Source organism: Schistocerca serialis, chromosome 1, assembly GCF_023864345.2.
Source record: "Schistocerca serialis cubense isolate TAMUIC-IGC-003099 chromosome 1, iqSchSeri2.2, whole genome shotgun sequence".
Taxonomy (NCBI): Eukaryota; Metazoa; Arthropoda; class Insecta; order Orthoptera; family Acrididae; genus Schistocerca; species Schistocerca serialis.
Window position 1 is genome coordinate 314,074,960 of NC_064638.1, and position 19,768 is coordinate 314,094,727.

Consider the following 19,768-nt stretch of genomic DNA (forward strand, 5'->3'; position numbering starts at 1 on the left):
GGGACTGTCGAAAATAATTGATCTGAAATAGTTCAAAAATGGCTCTGAGCACTATTGGACTTAACTTCTGAGGTCATCAGTCGCCTAGAACTTAGAACTAATTACACCTAACTAACTTAAGGACATCACACACATCCATGCCCGAGGCAGGATTCGAACCTGCTACCGTAGCGGTCGCTCGGCTCCAGACTGTAGCGCCTAGAACCGCACGGCCACTCCGGCCTGCTATCTGAAATGGTTTATACAGTTCGGTTTCTATTTTTCCCAAAAGTCGAGGACCTATTGCAAATCACTTGGAACTGTACGAACTTTATAAAATAAAAATAAAAAAATACTTTCGTATAGTCTTCTATTAGTATGGCGAAGTTCGTCGAAGTCGGCGACGTCCAGAGTCTAGATCCTTTGTGTAAGAAGCGCTTTGGAGGCACCTTGCTGACCTCGTCGACCAATCGATTCTGATATCCGTTTTCATTTCTCATCACTTGTCTTTTTTTCCATATCTTCCAGGAAGAGCAACGCTGCGAAATTTATTGCCTGATTCGCTTCTGCTTTGCGGGTCATGCTCTCCACTGCAGTCGACACCTCACCGCCAGCTAAGCCGTGTCTTAACACAGACTCGCACGCTTGCTGTTCTCTCGTTTAGCAGAGATATTAAATCATTCGCCGCTGGACTAAATTACAGGCCTACGCATTTTAACCGGCTCTGAGATTCAACAGTCGATTCTCTCTCCCTCTCTCTCTCTCTCTCTCTCTCTCTCTCTCTCTCGATACACACCTAATCTCCACTGTATTACCAAATATATTCACACACTCATTCCAACTGTTAGTTCCAAAGATGCCAAACATGTAAGTAACACCATGCAAAATCTAGTTTTGATATTTTTTAAAAGTTTAATTCCGAGGAAGCCTTTTCAGAACGTCCTGGGGCACTGCAGGTGGAATCCTTCCTGAAGTTTGACTATTAGTCACGACGATGTTGAAGCGCAAAATGATGGCCCACAGCACCGATGCTCTATTTCATCCCAAGGAAAGCCGGGGATTTTGGTAACCTGGTCCCGAAAATCCAGCACGTTGCAGACAAGTGTATTATAATACAGAAAACGTCCGGTTTCCAGCTGGCACCATGGAAAGCTTACTGCTTTATAAACTTTTTTATAATCCTCTGTGTTTGTTTTTCCATCGACGAAAACTAATGCTCCGAGAATAAACAGACAAAAAAGATCTCAGGACCATGATACCAGCCTCATCACGTTTCACTGCCGTCACTAAACATTCCCCCAAGCGTTCGCGAGAGTCCATTGACGCTTATCCAGCTGCTCCGTTACGCACCGTGACTCAGCACTTCATCAAACTTTCCTCCCATCTTCCACAGTACAATGACAACGTTGTTTGCACCTCCCTAAGCGACGCCGAGCATTCGTTTTTGTGTTCCGTGAATTCTTGCGAGCAGCACGAAAATGAAACCATGTCCTAAGGTCGATCGTCCTGCCACTGACAGCTATCACTGTGCTGCAACGTGGATCCCCAGCAGGAGCTGACAACTTTTGTAACAATTTGCCCGTACAGCACATTTCAGTTAATTTCTTAGGCCTCGGTTTAGTGCTTCCCTGAAACGTCCACTTAGCATTGCTAACAGTGAGCCTCCGTATATTTCTCACCCGTGATGGAGAGCCCGACCTGGAGACCTCTTCCATCACGATTTACGTATTAAATAAATTCTTTTTTATTCAGTTATGTTTACGGCATGGACTTGTAACCGCAATTACGGATCCTCCAATGTATAGCCCGACATCCCACAGAGCGTGCTGAGGGAGGCGACTTCCGGCTCTATCGCAAACGCATGCCTTCTCGTCCATATTTGTCAATGTCACACTTCGTACCATATAAACGCCCCCCCCCTCCTCCCCCCCCCCCCCCACACATACACACAAACACAAGAGAGTGCCTGAACGGTGCCCTGTTGGGAATTGGGGAGCATCATCACCTAATTCATTTTCGACGCACTCGTTCACTGCCATCACCGGCAAACAGCGAGTACTGCGATTCCTTAGTCCATGCGTCGTGTCTCCAACCGTAGTTTTTCTGCATAGAAGCAACTATTTGTACCCAGTGACGTGTGGTGAGCAGAGGTATATCCGTTGGGCAGAAGCATCTACACTTCGGTGTGAGGTGTCTGTTCTGGATCGTAAGGCTGTCCGCAATTACTGCTGTCCCTCACTTAATTGAAAGCACAATGGCCCCTTCAATCGCTGTTACCATCAGCTAGCATCGAAGACAAAATCTGTTATCAACACTTCGTTGCCCAGGGGTTTTCCCCTAATACAGGTACTTCGTGCGTCCGCAGCTCGTGGTCGTGCGGTAGCGTTCTCGCTTCCCGCGCCCGGGTTCCCGGGTTCGATTCCCGGCGGGGTCAGGGATTTTCTCTGCCTCGTGATGACTGGGTGTTGTGTGATGTCCTTAGGTTAGTTAGGTTTAAGGAGTTCTAAGTTCTAGGGGACTGATGACCATAGATGTTAAGTCCCATAGTGCTCAGAGCCAGGTACTTCGTGCTAAATAAGGTGGTCCGGCGTAGACACACACTCTCGTCGTGAGCGCTAGACGATTCCATCCCATTCTTCCAAAGGGGTGGCCGCCTCTCCGGGCTGTCGCTTGCCGATCTGCACACAGTGAGCTTTCCCGTTTCTACCTCGTAACTACAGAGCATGATACTGCAGTATTTGCAAACTGTACATGCAGGGATCGTTTCTCATGATCAGGTATGTGTGATTGTGTAGATATATAATGCCGCTGAATTTCTGTCAGAAGAGGCAAACGAGGAAGCAAAAATCTCATTGAAAATTCAGAGGGCTGCAATAACCCACTCAACAAATAGAATAAAGGAGGAAGGGAGCAAAACTTAGTTACTGTCACAACGACCCCTTATCAGATAGAGGGCCCGCACAACAGACAAACAAGGTGGGCTACCGACCTCCCTTCAAGAGCTCATATCATAACATCGCCAGTGAATGTAAGCATCAACAGACTTTCCATAAACACGGCGCACTACTTCGTGAAAAGCCATGTGACAAGAGATCCACCAATTGGAACTAGTGTGAGTAGTGTAACACTCCGCAGTGTGGGTGTTATAAGCACGCCAGCAGAGTTAGACCGGCAGTGTGTACCTACAGCTAGGACAGCTCCAGCCAATACCTACGCCGGCTCTAGCCCATTAGACACTCGCCGTAGTCTTCTGTAGAAATTTGTATCTTGCTGGGCGCAAAAAATGGTTCAAATGGTTCTGAGCGCTATGGGACTTAACTTCTGAGGTCATCAGTCCCCTAGAACTTTACTTAAACCTAACTAACCTAAGGACATCACACACATCCATGCCCGAGGCAGGATTCGAACCTGCGACCGTAGCGGACACGCGGTTCCAAACTGAAGCGCTTAGAACCGCACGGCCACACCGGCCGGCTTGCTGGGTGCAACGCCACCTCGTATTGTGTAGCGTATTATTTTGTTTGTTATTACGTCTTTTCATTGTCTTGTAACTTTTAACTGGCGTTTGCCACCACAGGAATTACTGTGTTTCTTGTTGTTCTTGAATTTGGAAATTACTGCAAGCCAAGAAGGCGTTTTAGTTAAATAAAGTGTGTTCAAACTTGACTGTAGTTCTTTCCTGCCGACCGCAGGACACTACAGTTACAAATATTTCCCAATGCTTCAATGCTCTGAACTGATGCAAAACAAGAAGAAAATTTTATTTTCTGATTATATGCAGAACAAGTTATCAGGGGACGACCCATAATTTTAAGGTGACACATGCTCTTTACCTTACCTTTTCAATATCATGGTGAGCAAAGTTGTCTGCTACATTACATTTTTCCCCCTTTTTGTTTTATGAGATTCCCTTCTAGCCATACATGGTCAATCATGTTTTGCTGTAGTTGATCCATTGCTTATACAACCACTTCTTTCTCGATAGTCTAGTACAAAACTGCAGACCTTGAATGCTTGCACCGTCCAGGTAAAGAGTTCCAAGACATTTTATTTCTGGCGTATCAACTAAATCAGCGCAATTGTTATTGTCAGAATTCGAACTAACAACTAATATGCATTCACCAGTCAGTTGTGAGCAGGCATTGTTAAGTAGTGAACGTGCAGCCATAGTGTCTCAACGTTATTCTGTCACAAATTTACAATGGAACAACACCCGTTAGTCAAATGTTTAAGGCAGTCTCCGGAATATTTCGAAGAAGAGAAAAATTAGTGCAAAGTTTCTCTCTCACACCTTGGCTCCTGAACAAAAACGGTGTGTGGACGCCTGCCGCAACTTGACTGAAATGCCAAATACAGACAATTATTTCCTGGGAAAAATCATCATGAGTGACAAGTCTTATCAATACTAAAGTACTACAATACGAAAAAGCGCAGAAAAATTCACATGGAGCGTCAACACTTTAACGGCATAACTGACATTCAAGCCATTTTGACACACTAATTGAGAAACATCCGACAGAAGAATTTTTCAGAGACTGTGATGCATGAATGGCGTGTGCGTTGTACGCAGTGTAAGACACCTGTAGCACTAAATCCATCATCTTAATTTTTCTCTATTTTTTACTAATTAACTTTTTAGACTGATTGGGGGAGGGGGGTACATATTTGTTGAATTATTGTTCGTATTGGCATCTATTGATATAATCGTTCCAAGACTCGCCAATCCGTAACTTATAAGTTATGCGACAGATACATTCGTGTGTAGCTTCCGCTGTGGAACTGCACGTCCCCAACGGTGCAGTGGCGGTTGCCGACGGAGCCCCCACCCCCACGGCTATAGCCCCCTCTCCTACGGCGCATTCTGTGCATTTAGTGGCCAACTTATCTCGTGAGCACTGCACATGAAAAGCCCAGAACTTGTTCGACACCGATGTTCGGGTATTCTAGTCACTGAGGCCGCGATCAAACACGCTGAAAAAAGAAATTTATAGCACAATTTGACCAGAAGAAGGGATCGGTTGATAGGGCACATCCTAAGGCATTAACTTTATATTGTTATCAACTTCGTAATGGAAGAAAGTCTGTGTGTGTGTGTGTGTGTGTGTATGAGTTTCTTGTCACGTATTTGAATAACCTTTTCCATCTCGATTGATCGCAATCTAATAGGCAAGAAAATATCATTGTGATATATCCCCATTAAGTTTGTATTTTATACATCAACATCTATGCTTTGTTCTTGCAAGGGACAATTACTATACCATAGATTTTTTGCATTTTGTATAAAGCCGCTCTTTAGTCAGCCCATTTCACTTAATTATTCGCTCACCTCTCTTAAAATCTCTAAACTCTTTCTAGCTCTTTTCGTCAACAGCTTATTGATTGTTTCCCCACGAGTAAGCTACCCTCGCTTTTTTTTAAAAAAAAAAAGAATTACGTTTCATTCTCTGACCCGTAGTGAGCAGGTAACTGTTACGAGTTTCAGCTCATTGCAGAGAGGGGTTCTTTTCATCCAAATGGGAGTACGTCAGACGGATTCCCAATAGGGAATATTTGGGAGGGGATTACCAGTTACGCTATTTGCCTAACAGCCAAGAGAAACCTTCAGAAATCCTTTGTCGGAACCAGGAAATGACAGCTATTTTTAATTTGTTCCTAACACAGCATGTGGTAGCCAAAACTACGGAGTTCAAATGTTCCTTCGAGTATTTTTGTGTGTTTATAAGAAAATAAAGTCGATAACTTACTAGATAAGAGCAGTATACACCATTAGATATTGAATAGCTACAAAGTCTGCCTCACGAATTTCCAGTTTTAGCATTATTGTTGTCTCCAAGATTCCCCGTTCTGCCCTGCAATGTCTGCTACACGACCAGTAGAAGACCAGACAACATTTCAGTCGCAGGCTCTTCCATTCTCTGTAACGACATGAGCGATCTTTTTCGAACCCTGCAGTTATCTCTAAGTCAAGCAGTTTCCATGGATATGAACACTGGTAGGATGGCCCAGTCAGGATTTAAAATGAGGCATTTCGCAAAAGGGTAATCGTCCACGCTTGACTTTCAGATCAAATGAACAAAATTACACCTACCGCCGAACTTATCGTCACGTCCGTTACAGAAAGATAATTTCCACAGTTTTTAGCGTTAACTGTTGAAGGAACTATAACCAGACCAGGAAAGGGTATAATGACAGAGTACTCACCACATCCGACTCCAGGGCGCCTCCCTTTTCCGCGAGATGTGGCCCACTTTTAAATCTGTAAGAAAAATAATACTATAATTAAAATAGCAACAGACGAGAAAATGACAACAGTAATAACCAGAATGCTTCGTTGACTGCAAATGCTAACCTTAGAGGGTGGCAGCGGTTGCTTACTGAATAGTAATTGTTTACTACTGATCGTGAGCATCAGGTACCATTGGTTAATAACGGCTAGAGGCAGTTCATAACACTTATCTTAGGGTCATATTATAATAATAATGTGAAATTTAAGTTTCTGGTGGCATATAAAATGTGCAGACATCTTGTGGGAGTGCAGCCGGATGACATCTCCGACAACCGCAGGTATTCAGACAGGTCATCTAAAAATATTTTACACCAAGTGTAGTATCACCAATAAAACAGTAAGCTTCCACAATTTTTAGGATTTGAAGGTTGTACAGTAGTGGTAATCTGTATAAAGGCAGGGTTCTTACGAAAGTGATACACAATGTATCGGATTTTTTGAGAAGCAGTAGATACATGTAGAACAGAAACAGTCACGACGGAATTAGTTTCCTTCATAACGCGAATAGCAAGCTAAGGCGTTTGTATTTCGTGGATGGAAACGGCTATAAAGGAACTCATTGTCCTGTTGTGTTATTGCGCTACTACTTTATCCAATCTCTGTTCTTCCTAATTACCGCAAAAATTCTCCTCTGCATTAATTTTGTTAGCGTTTCCCGTATCGCGCTTTTCAACTCACATACGGCCTCAAATTTCCTTCCTTTGCGGTAAACGCGCCTTGCAATTATTCCCTAAAGGTTTTCTACCTAGTTTAAATCCAAGCTAAGTGCAAGCCAGGGCAAGACATCGATATCTTTATCTTCAAACCACTTTTTTTGTGCAAAAACTTGCACAGGCACATTATTGCATTACCTTGTTGAAACATTAGACTTTCGCCCCTTAGGTCCTCAGACATTCTAATCCATTCTGTCTCTGACATCTCAGTGTAAATACCAAATTCACTCTTGCGTTCACCTAACCAATGCGCGAGTGCAAATGCTGCCAAAATCATAACACTTCTATAGCAATTTCTGCGCATTCTTAATTGCTGCTCTGTTCTCAAATCATGCCGATCAAACTGAAATCCATCCAGACTATCCAAATTAAGCCACTTCTCATCACTGAAGATCACTTTATCCAATTCTCAAGTCCATGACATATATTTTTCAGGAAACACCAATCTAGCCTGTTTATGTTCGGGTGTAAGGGCAGGTTTCTGTAGTCGTTTTTTGAATGTAAGATGCTTTCATTTGACAAAATTTGTCGTACACGTCTGGCAGTTGCTTGCAACTGTAAATCCGCAACCAATTGAGAAGAATAACTGTTTGTGGTCGGTGCTTTGTGCAAAAGTAATCGTTTCGATGTCTCAGGTAGTTTTCTATTTGCCAATATTTTCCGTTTTTACCATATCGTGGGCCGAAATGTAACTGCACTTGAAAGGTTCAACCTGTTGGCGATCTGATGATTAGCGAGTCCCATTTCTATCTACGCACCGATTTTTACTTTTTCGTTACACGATAACTGTATTCCGCGTGGCTATATCACAGTCGTGGTTTATGAACACAATATGCACTGTCACTAATGGTGTCTATTTCCTGCCTGCAGGAAAAGTACGTACAAAACACTGCCGGCCTTGTGGCCGAGCGGTTCTAGGCGCTTCAGTCTGGAACCGCACGACAGCTACGGTCGCAGGTTCGAATCCTGCCTCGGACATGGATGTGTGTGATGTCCTCAGGTTAGTTAGGTTTAAATAGTTCTAAGTTCTAGGGGACTGATGACCGCAGATGCTAAGTCCCATAGTGCTCAGAGCCATTTGAACGAACACACTAATACCCCACAAAGTCGACTGCCTTTATACCGAGTTCCGCCCTCTACCACATGAATTATTGATGTCTTGTTACATACTGTACATCTGGCATCAAATGCTATACCATTTGACTGCATTTGTCGGTATACTGGATCTCATACTACTGCATACACACTGTACACAACTATTCCAAGCCGGCCGCGGTGGTCGTGCGGTTCTAGCGCTGCAGTCCGGAACCGCGGGACTGCTACGGTCGCAGGTTCGAATACTACCTCGGGCATGGATGTGTGTGATGTCCTTAGGTTAGTTAGGTTTAAGTAGTTCTAAGTTCCAGGGGACTGATGACCTAAGATGTTAAGTCCCATAGTGCTCAGAGCCAACTATTCCAACCAATATGTTAATTTTCCTGCAAATCTGCATGCCTTTACATTGATTTCCACTACTGTAGCACATAGAAACTGGTTACCATTGCAAGTACTTTAATTTCAAAATATCGAAATTTTAATTTCCTGGCTATGCAGTATTTTAATACTTGAACTTTCTCTTCCTTGAATTTCATAAACACTTTTTCCACGTAAGTTGTCTTTTTATAACAATGTTCGCACAATATTTTCCTCATTTGTGGACTGCCGCACATTGAATGTGACAAATAGCTAAAATTACAAGCATCAAGCACTAGGTAAATGCGCTGCAAACCGAAAATATCAACGAATAACCTTTATTTCCTTTGACACAACTATGTGTAATTGAACTAAATAGCCTGCATTTTTGCTCAGACAGGCCACTCCAAATATGTCTTCAATAAGTAAAGATATGGAGATGCATTCTTTCTAAGTAACTGCGTATAACGGAGCAAATTTTCTGACGTCCTCAAACAGTTGCTAACGTTTACAGCTTCCGTATCATGAAACCAGCATTTCTTTACCGGTTACTACATATGTTTTTCTATGGTATTTGAAGAGTTATCGAAGAGGACTTCAACGACATAATACAATTTTAAATTGATCAAATACTCGTAGTAGCAAGATATCAATGCTGCATCCACTGTCCCGCCATCAGGAGAAAAGGCTAATGATGGAAGACCATTGTCTAAACGTATAAATTCAATATAAAAATGTGACAGCTGTACCTCCCTCCAAATATAACGAATAGTAATGTAGATATCTTCTAACAGACGCTACTTTAATGTCAGAAATGAGACAGTTACTTCGTTGATCTGAGAGGAGGAGAGATTGGCCTGGTTAGTGTGATGTGTAAACCCCGAGGCCAACAGCGACACCGGGGTGAGATATTTGGCAGCAAATGCTGGCAGCTTCCCGGCACACTGTTTCACGTGTTTGCGCACCCCACTCGCTCTCTTGAGGCGCTTATGAGGGACAACATATCGCCGAGGGTGCCACCGCTAATCAAGGAATGAGCTGGTAGTAGACGTAAGTGAGTGGTTAGAGGTGGGAGACTGGGGGGCCATAAACAGCGGCCTCGTCGCCTCGCGCCAAATTACCGGCCGTTGGCTGTCACGCGCGGGAACGCAAGCCACTTCTTCGGAGTGTTTCGGCAACGTTCGGCCTGTGTCGGCAAGCAACCGCCAAGCAAGGCAAACCTTCGTTGTCTCTCTAGTGCAGATATCTCAAAACGTCTCACTTGCTGTGCTTGTAGAGAGCAAGGAAAAAGCAGACCCTACGGCAGAACAAACGTGAGGACCTCTTTGTCCTGTAACTGGCGAGGAATCGTCACACAGCCACTTCTTTGTGCTCTCCTGGGTCTTTCCCTTTAAAAGGGAGCGTCTAGAGACCATGAACAAAACTAATATGATATCCTACCAGAGCGCTATATCATGAATACAATGAAATAAAAAAGTATATAGAATTATTTTTGGTTAAAAGCAAATTAAGTTTGAATCTTGGAGACAACAATAATGCTAAAACTGGGAATTCGTGAGGCAGACTTTGTAGCTATTCAATATCTAATGGTGTATACTGCTCTTATCTAGTAAGTTATCGACTTTATTTTCTTATAAACACACAAAAATACTCGAAGGAACATTTGAACTCCGTAGTTTTGGCTACCACATGCTGTGTTAGGAACAAATTAAAAATAGCTGTCATTTCCTGGTTCCGACAAAGGATTTCTGAAGGTTTCTCTTGGCTGTTAGGCAAATAGAGTAACTGGTAATCCCCTCCCAAATATTCCCTATTGGGAATCCGTCTGACGTACTCCCATTTGGATGAAAAGAACCCCTCTCTGCAATGAGCTGAAACTCGTAACAGTTACCTGCTCACTACGGGTCAGAGAATGAAACGTAATTCTTTTTTTTTAAAAAAAAAAGCGAGGGTAGCTTACTCGTGGGGAAACAATCAATAAACTGTTGACGAAAAGAGCTAGAAAGAGTTTAGAGATTTTAAGAGAGGTGAGTGAATAATTAAGTGAAATGGGCTGACTAAAGAGCGGCTTTATACAAAATGCAAAAATATCTATGGTATAGTAATTGTCCCTTGCAAGAACAAAGCATAGATGTTGATGTATAAAATACAAACTTAATGGGGATATATCACAATGATATTTTCTTGCCTATTAGATTGCGATCAATCGAGATGGAAAAGGTTATTCAAATACGTGACAAGAAACTCATGTTGCACGAATCAAATCTCTTGTCGAATTGCCATAGCCAAAGCGGCACTTCTTCTGTTGACCAACATGTTTAATATTGTTGTTATCATTGTCGTCTTCAATCCAAAGACTGATGTAGTTCTTCATCCTAGTACAAGTCACTTCACCTCTGCATAACTACCCAAACATCGATTAGTAACATCTTATTCCTCCCCCCCCCCCTCACACACACACACACACACACAGACAGACTTTCTTCCATTACGAAGTTGATAACAATATAAAGTTAATGCCTTAGGATGTGCCCTATCAACCGATCCCTTCTTCTGGTCAAATTGTGCTATAAATTTCTTTTTTCTCCATTTCAACTCACTACGACCTCATTTGCGATTCTACCCTCCCATATGGTCTTCATCGTTCTTCTACAGCACCACTTCCAAAGCTGCTACTTGTCAGAATTTGCCTATCGTCCACATTTCGCTTCCATACAAGTCTACAATCCAGACAAATACCTCCATGAAAGATTTTCTAACACTTAAATTTATATTAGATGTTAACAGATCCCTCTTTATTAGGAATATTTATCTTCCTGTTGCTAGTCTGCTTTTATATATTCCCTACTTCGGTCATCATCAAATATTTTGCTGCCAAAATATCGATCATCATCTACTACTTCTAATATCTAATTTCTTAATTTTCTTCCTCATTATCGCCTGATTTACTTTGATTACATTCCATTACCAACTTTTTATTTTCGTTGATGTTCATCTTATAAACTTTCCCAAAGACACTATCCATTCCATTCAACTGCTCTTCAAAGTCTATGGCGCCTCAGAGAACTACGATGTCATCAGCAAATCGCAAAGTTATTACTTGTCGCCCTGAACCATAATCTCTTTCCAAATTTCTCCTTGATTTCCTTCACAGCTTGTTTAATGTGCAGGTTGAATAATAGCAGAATTAGGCTACAGCCCAGTCTCACCCCCTTCTCAAATATGGCTTCCCTTTCATGCATTTCGACTGCAGTCTGGCCTCTCTACAAGTTTGTTAATAACCTTTCGACTCCTTTATTTTATCCCATCTACACTGACAATTTCAGACATGTAGTCTAAGCAACATTGATAAAAACTTTCTCTAAATCTATAACGGCGTTGCCTTTCTTCAACGTATCTTCTAAAGTGAGTCGTAGGTTCAGTATTGCCTGACGTGTCCTTACATTTCTCTGGAACCCAAAATGATCCTTGTGGTCAGCCTCTGCCTGTTTATCCATTCTTCTGTAAATAAATTGTGAATATTTTGCGACTATGACTTATTTAAATGATAGTTCTGTAGTATCCTCATCTGTCAGCACCTGTTTTCTTTGGAATTAGAGTTATTACATTCTTCCGGAAGTCTGAGGTTATTTCCCATACCAGGTGCAGCATTTTTGTCGTGTCTGGCTCTCCTCAGAATCTCAGTTATTCTGAGGAAATGTTGCCTATTCAAAGGGCCTTGTTCCCACTTATGTATTTCAGTGCTCTGTCAAATTATTCTTGCAGTATCAAATCTCCCATCTCATCTTCACCTACGTCTTCTTATCTTTCTATACTATTATCCTCAAGTTGCTTCGTATTATATTAACCCTTCCACCTTACAGCCTTCCCTTCTTTCCTTAGTACTGGCTTGCTTCTCAGGTGTTGATATTCATACAGTTGCTTCTCTTTTACTCCAGTGTTCTCTTCAGTGACCGTATAGGCACCATCTGTCTCTCTCCTAGTTACGCTTGCTTCTACAGTCTTGTAATTGCTCTCTACCAATTCCTACTTAGCCACTTTGCAATTTCTCTCAGTCTCATTTTTAAGACATCTTAATTCCTTTTCGTTAGCTTCATTTGCTGTATTTTCTAATTGCTCTTTTGATCAATAAAATGAAAGATCTCCCGAGTTATCCCAAGGTTTCCATTAGTCCCTGTCTTTTTACGTATGTGATTCTCTGCTGCTTTACCTATTTCATCTCTTAAAGCTACCTAATCATTTTCTATTGTATATTTTTCCCCTATTGCAGTCAAACGTTGCCTCATACTCTCCACGAAACTCCCATCAACCTCAGATGCCTTCAATTTATTTGAGTGCCATATCCTTAATTTCGTACATTTTTTGCTGTTTCTTCAGATTTATCTGCAGTTCATAACCAATAAATTATAGTCAGAGTCCACATCCGTCTCTCACTTACCAGCATCTAATAAGTCGAAACGTAGCAGTGTCTCCACGTCTCATCCGTGAATAAAACCTTCTATGATGATTCTTAAACGAAGTGTTAGCACTGAGTAAATTATGCTCTGTGAAAAGTTCTACGGGATAGCTTGCTCTTTAATTCTTTTCCCTTAGTTCATGTTCTCCTACTATATTTCCTTCTCTTCCGTTTCCTACGATCGAATTCTAATCTCCCATTACAATTATATTTTGCGCTCCCTTATTTATCTGAATTATTTCTTTTAACTCATCACACATTCTTTCAATCACTCCATCATCTGCGGAGCTAGCTGACAAATTTGTATTATTGTGGTAGGTATTGGCTTAATTTCTATCTTAGCTTCGATAATGCGTTCACTCCTTTGTTCAAAGTAACTTACCTGCATTCCTATTTTCTTATTCAGTATTGGGCCTACACTTGATCACCCCTATCTGATTTTGTCTTGATAATCCTGTACTAACCTGATCAAAAATCCTGTTCTTTCTCCCATAGCAGTTCGCTAATTGCCACTATACCTACGTTAAACTTACTCACTACGCTTTTTTAAATCCTGTAACCTGCTTATCTCACTAATCTAACATTCCACGCCCCGACTCCAATAATGCCAGTTTTGTTTTCCTGATGACATATTCCTGAGTAGTAGTCCCCCCTCCCCCCCCCCCCTCTTCCCAGGAGATCCGAACAGGAGGCTATTTTACCTCCGAAGTATTTTGCTCAAGAAGACTCCATCATTTAAGCATACGGTAGAGCTGACTGCCCCTCAGGAAAAATAACGGCTGAAGCTTCCCCTTGCTTTTAGCCGTTCAAATGGCTCTGAGCACTATGCGACTTAACTTCTAAGGTCATCAGTCGCCTAGAACTTAGAACTAATTAAACCTAACTAACCTAAGGACATCACACACATCCATGCCCGAGGCAGGATTCGAACCTGCGACCGTTGCGGTCGTTCGGCTCCAGACTGTAGCGCCCAGAACCGCACGGCCACTCCGGCCGGCGCTTTTAGCCGTTCGTAGTACCACCACAGCAATGCCGTGTTGGCTGATGTTACAAGGCCACATTAGTCAATCATACAGACTGTTCGTGCAACTACTGAAAAGATTGCTGCCCCTCTTCAGGAACCACACGTTTGTCTGGCCTCTCACGGATAGCCCTCCGTAGTGGTTGCACCTACGGTACGGCTATCTGCATTGTTGAGACACGCATACTACCCAGCCTCTATAAGGTGCATGGTAAATGTGGGCAGTTTAATACATTGACTGAAGAGAAAAATAATTAAATATCACATGCTAACTACGGTACTGTATGCGCTAGAAACCTAAATTAAATTATCGAATATAATTAGAGAATTTTCAGACGCTCTATCGAAAACGTAGAGACAAGATTACACATATAACAAACGAAGAGCCACTGAAACAAGATAGAGCAAGGAAATCTATTTTGAGAAATATCATTTGTAGCAAGGCCATCGGTCTGATTTTGAGAGCTAATGGTTTTCTGCATAATAGTATGAATGTACAGTGTAAAGGAAAAGCGGAGTAGGAAGAAGAAGAAAAGATAGAAATACCATACTAGAGGGTTTGTCCACATTTGGAACGCAATACTCCAGCATTCGTGGCATTGGTTCGACAACTCCTTGTTTCAGGAGCTATATGGCACGGCATGTTTACACAGATCACGCAATACCCATTAATTACAGGTTGACAGATGTGTTCCCCTGGGTTCGGATGGCCAATGTATTTTCTCGAGTGCTTCTCAAACGCTTGTAGAAAGATTCAGATCTCGTGGCATAGACTGATGCCCAGCTGGAAGATTCCATCACCATAGGGGAAGGCTTAACGCATGTAAGAATGCAGGTGGCCCACAGTAATGTTCATGCAGTCCGCAACTGTCATGGTGCCTTCGAATACTATCGCAGGTCCGACGAGGCCAAGGTGTATGTCACAGGCTCCGTAACTCCGAACATGTACTCCACCACGAAATAGGCTGGTGGGTTCAAAGTTGTGCTTCGCGTTGATGACAGTGTATCCGGACACGGCCATCGACCAAGTGTAACAAGCAAAGTGTTATGACCCGGCGCCTAGGAAAGAGCGTCTCTAAAGCGGCGAAGCTGGTCGGCTGTCGGCTTGTTACTGTTGTCTCGTTGGAAGGGTGGTGAAACCACGAATAGACACAAAGGAATTGGACGTCTACGCGTCACAGAAAAAAAACCAAGTCAGGCGGCGATCAGTGCACCTTTGACGACAGAGTGCAATGCTGGTGCAGGCATAAGTTTTTGGAGCACACCGTCCAGTTGTTGAACATAGGACTTTGCAGCAGACGACTTCTAAGTGTTCCCGTACTGACCCAACGACATCCTCAATTATAACGGCAGTGGGCACCGAATCAAGGAGAAAGGAAATCTTTAACCCGCTTGATCAGACGAGTCCATTTCTGGCTACCCCTGAAATGGACTCGTCTGATCAAGCAGCTGCATTAACGACATAGGAGACAATCTGGGTATCCGTCTTAGATTGTTTGCAGATGATGCTGTCATTTACCGTCTTGTAAAGTCATCATATGACCAAAACGAATTGCAAAACGATTTAGATAAGATATCTGCATGTTGCGAAAAGTAGCAATTGACTCTGAGTAGAGAAAAGTGTGAAGTTACATGAGTACTAAAAGAAGTCCGCTGAATTTCGATTACGCGATAAGTCACACAAATCTAAAGGCAGTACATTCAACGGTCAAATAAATAATGTTGTGGGTAGAGCAAACCAAAGACTGCGATTCATTGGCAGAACCCTTAGAAGGTGCAACAGGTCTACTTTTAGACAGCTTAAACCACGCTTGTCCGCCAGATTCTGGAGTATTGCTGTGCAGTGTGGGATCCGCATTAGGTGGGACTGACGGATGACATCGAAAAAGCTCAAGGAAGGGCGGCTCGTTCTGTATTATCGCGAAATAGTGGGGATAGTGCTCCAGGTATGATACATAAATTGGAGTGGCAATCATTAAATCAAAGGAGTTTTTCGTTGCGACGGAATCTTCTCGTGAAATTTCCGTCACCAATTTTCTCCTCCTATTGCGAAAACAGTCTGTTGGCACTCACCCTCCTAGGGCGAAATAATCATCACGATAAAGTAAGAGAAATCATGGCTCACACACAAAAATTTAAGTGCTCGTTTTTCCTGCGCGCCATTCGAGAGTGGACCGATACAGAGGCAGCCTTAAGGTGGTTCATTGAACCCTCTGCCAGGCATATATATATATATATATATATATATATATATATATATATATATATATGTGTGTGTGTGTGTGTGTGTGTGTGTGTGTGTGTGTGCTCTCTATCTTTTCTCATGGAACCTTGTCCTGTGTGTTTGCAGCATCAGAGTCTGCAGACGGACCTTTGGCGCACAACGTGTGGGAGTGAGCTGCCCGCGAATCTCCAACGCAACTGGCGAGTGCGGAGCCTTCCCGTTTCCCTTCCCACCTGCCGCTTATTCCCGGCGTGTGGAACGTGCCTGCTATCGCAGCAGACGCGGCAGCCCAAATAAAACGAGGCCGGGCCGAATGCCGCGATCGCCGTCAGCAATCACGCTTCCGATGACGTCAGGTAATTACACGGCAGGACGGAAGAGCGCGGACTCTCGCTGTGAGTCAGCCGCGGCCGCCATGACATCAGCTCTCCAATTATTTGTCCGCGAGCGGCCGTGACCGCGCGCCGCCATTACTGCCGAGTGAAAGCAATAGCCATAAGCTGAAAGGTCGGCCCGGGCCGGACTGGGATTAATTACACGGCGACAGGCAGCGGCTGCCGGCAGCACCCAGCACCACCCACCACCATCCACCATCCTCCACCCACCACCCACCACCTCCATCTCCATCTCCATCTCCCACTGACGCTGCCGCGTTGTTTGGATCCTCTGTTGAGCTCTCCTGTTGTTGATGCTAAAATACTATTCTCGTTACAATAGTGTGACAATTCGAACTTAAAATAGGCAAAATGTAAAGCTTATTCTATTCCATGATGGGCTGATCGGTACATCAACCGGTTCCGTGATCGTATATGGAAACAGTCTCGGTTGCAAAGTTATTTTTATTACAAATAACGCGTTTCGCCTCGTTAAGGCTTCCTCACGTTTTCTAAAAGAGAAGTAAAAGCGGGGATGTCATAATACAAAACCACAAATTAAGGGACATGGTTCTAAGCTGCGATAAATCCTTAAAAATTATTTTAAAATATTTAAAAAACCAAACTAACACTAACGAATGGCTATCGAAGCATTATGTAGCACCGGCTGACAGGACAGTTAGTCAGAACGATGGTAATAAGTCATCTAAAAAAAGAACCATCGAGCGCGGCGCAGGCAGCAGAGTTTTCAAGTACTCAAATGTGTATGAATTCCTATGGGACCAAACTACTGAGGCCACCGGTCCCTAGTGTTACACACTACTTAAACTAAGTTATGCTAAGAACAACATACACACCCATGCCCGAGGGAGGACTCGAACTTCCGGCGGGAGCAGAGTTTTCATCTGCACTCTAGTTTACATCTGGCCGTGGCAGTTCTTTCTATGTACGTATGGTTGCGCTTCACCTGGCTATTCTACTTCAAGGTATTTTTCGTTACTTTATTTGTCTGTGCCCTTTCCTCCCCTTTATGTTTGCCTTCATACATTTATCCCTTGTCTTAGTGCTTTTTATGTCACACATGATCTTCTTCGAGTTTATTTCGTTCGTCGGTTCTTCCTTTAAATGGTTTATTTCCACCGTTCTGACTAACCACTTTACCAGCCGGTGATATTTAGCGCTTTGATAGCCTTTCGTGAGTACTAAAAAACGAAATTAACATTTTAAAAATTATTTAAAAAGTTGAACTTACCATGCCCTTTACCTCGCAATTTTGTTTATTTACATCGTTGCTTTTCCTTTTATTTTACACCGAGCGAGGTGGTGCAGTGGTCAGCACACTGGACTCGCATTCTGGAGGACGACGGTTCAAACCCGCGTCCGGCTATCCTGATTCAGGTTTTCCGTGGTTTCCCTAAATCGTTTCAGGCAGATGCCGGGATGGTTCCTTCGAAAGGGCATGACCGAATTCCTTCACTAATCCGAGCTTGTCCTCCGTCCCCAATGACCTCGTTGTCGACAGGACGTCAAACACTAATCTCCTCCTCCTCCTTTTCTTTTACAAAATCTGAGGTAGCCTTAACCAAGCGAGTCGCGTTATTTGGAATAAAAATAACTTTGCCAACCCAGACTGTCTCTATATATAACATAGGGAAAATTTGCCTTCTGCTCGTGCGCTGTATTGCTTTCGTAAATAAAAAGATATGCGCTCCAATTTAACCACATTTGCAGCGTATCGTTTGGCGAGACGCCATTGTGGAACGACCGCTCATTGTCAGAGTATGTAGATTTTTTTTAAAATTACTGGAAAGGCAATATGCAAGCGGCTTCTTATTGATCTGACTACAAATGACACAATGCTCTGCAAAACTTAACTAACATATTAACTGCTCCGTGGAAATGAATTAAAAGCGTGGAGGCCTGTTGCTAGAGGACTCCCAGTTGGACGTCGCAGGGCGTGAGGTCAGCGTGACTTGCTCCGCAACACGTGTCAGTTGAAGGGACATGAAAAAACAATGTGCATACACCTGAATATCGATGGCTCCGTTTGCCACCCTGTCAAGAGGGTAGTTAGTAGATAATGGGGCCATGGGCTTTTCTCATGTGAGGGCGGATTCAGTATGAGTAGTGATTCTGGTTCAAATGGTTCAAATGGCTCTGAGCACTATGGGACTTAACTTCTGAGGTGGTCAGTCCCCTAGAACTTAGAACTACTTAAACCTAACTAACCTAAGGACGTCACACACATCCATGCACAAGGCAGGACTCGAACCTGCAACCGTAGCGGTCGCGCGGATCCAGACTGTAGCGCCTAGAACAGCTCGGCCACTTCGGCCGGCAGTGATTCTGGATTTACCCTGATGTGGTGAGGGCTGGGAACACGTAATGCATCCAGAAACGTTGTCAAACATGATCGTTTTCTTGGTCCAGGTGTTATAGGGGGGAGGGGGGGGGGGAGGGGCGAGCATAATGCGTGATGGGTATACTGGCCTCAAAATCTCACCAAGTTTCATCGCTCAACGTTATTGTGGCACTGTACTCTTTTTCCAACGTGAGTCTTTTTGTGGGTCCATGCGGCCCTGACCTTTTTATGGATAACACATAGCGACCGCATCGAACTGCGCCAGTGGGGGAGTTCTTCGAAAGAGAAATATTCAGCGAATGGACTGGCCTGCCAGTCCACCCATGGGATGGGTAGGGGAGACGTAGTGCAGAGCTTCCACATACACCGACGACCATTTGACATCTGTCAACCACGCAACCTACCGCAAGAACTCCTTACTACCTGAGCCGTGATAAAAATTGCTGTTTTGAAGAGCGAGCCGCAGCGCGTAGTGTGAAGCAGTCGCCCTCCGTTTCTGGCGGTGGCGCCGCTGTGGCAATCGCAACTATGGTGTCTCCCTCTGGTGGGAAAGGTAGCCTGTTCACGTGCATTTAAGGGGCACTATGAGCTCGCTAGGCGGCTCTCCTCCTGAGCGTCTTCCCCCTCCTACTCCCCCTCCATCTCTTGTGCCTCCTTTCAGTGTCTCTGCACTCCCTCCTGCCCTGTCTTCCCTCTTCATCTCCCACCCCTTGTGTCTCCTGCCTCTTCGTGTACTCACTGATGCCCCTCCTCTCTTCCTCCCGCCGCTTCCCCTGCTGCCCCTTGCTCTTCCCTCCTTTTCCATCCTCTCTGCCCTTTCCCTCGGCAGGTCCCTCCTGGCAGTTTTATTCTTCGTCGTGTGTGCTCCAAGTGGGTTTTAAGTGTGTTGTTCCGGAGTGTT

The 19,768-nt window shown here is 43.7% G+C and overlaps 1 protein-coding gene across 2 annotated transcripts in view; it reads right to left on the reverse strand.

The window, feature by feature from the left end:
* The window catches only part of LOC126469658 (leucine zipper putative tumor suppressor 2), a 1,134,623-nt gene that overhangs the window by 939,188 nt on the left and 175,667 nt on the right, over window positions 1–19,768 (reverse strand). For both annotated transcript variants that reach the window (XM_050096795.1, XM_050096804.1), the window contains exon 2: window positions 6,181–6,235. The gene's annotated coding sequence lies outside the window, so the exon portion shown is untranslated. The remainder of the gene's footprint in view (window positions 1–6,180; window positions 6,236–19,768) is intronic.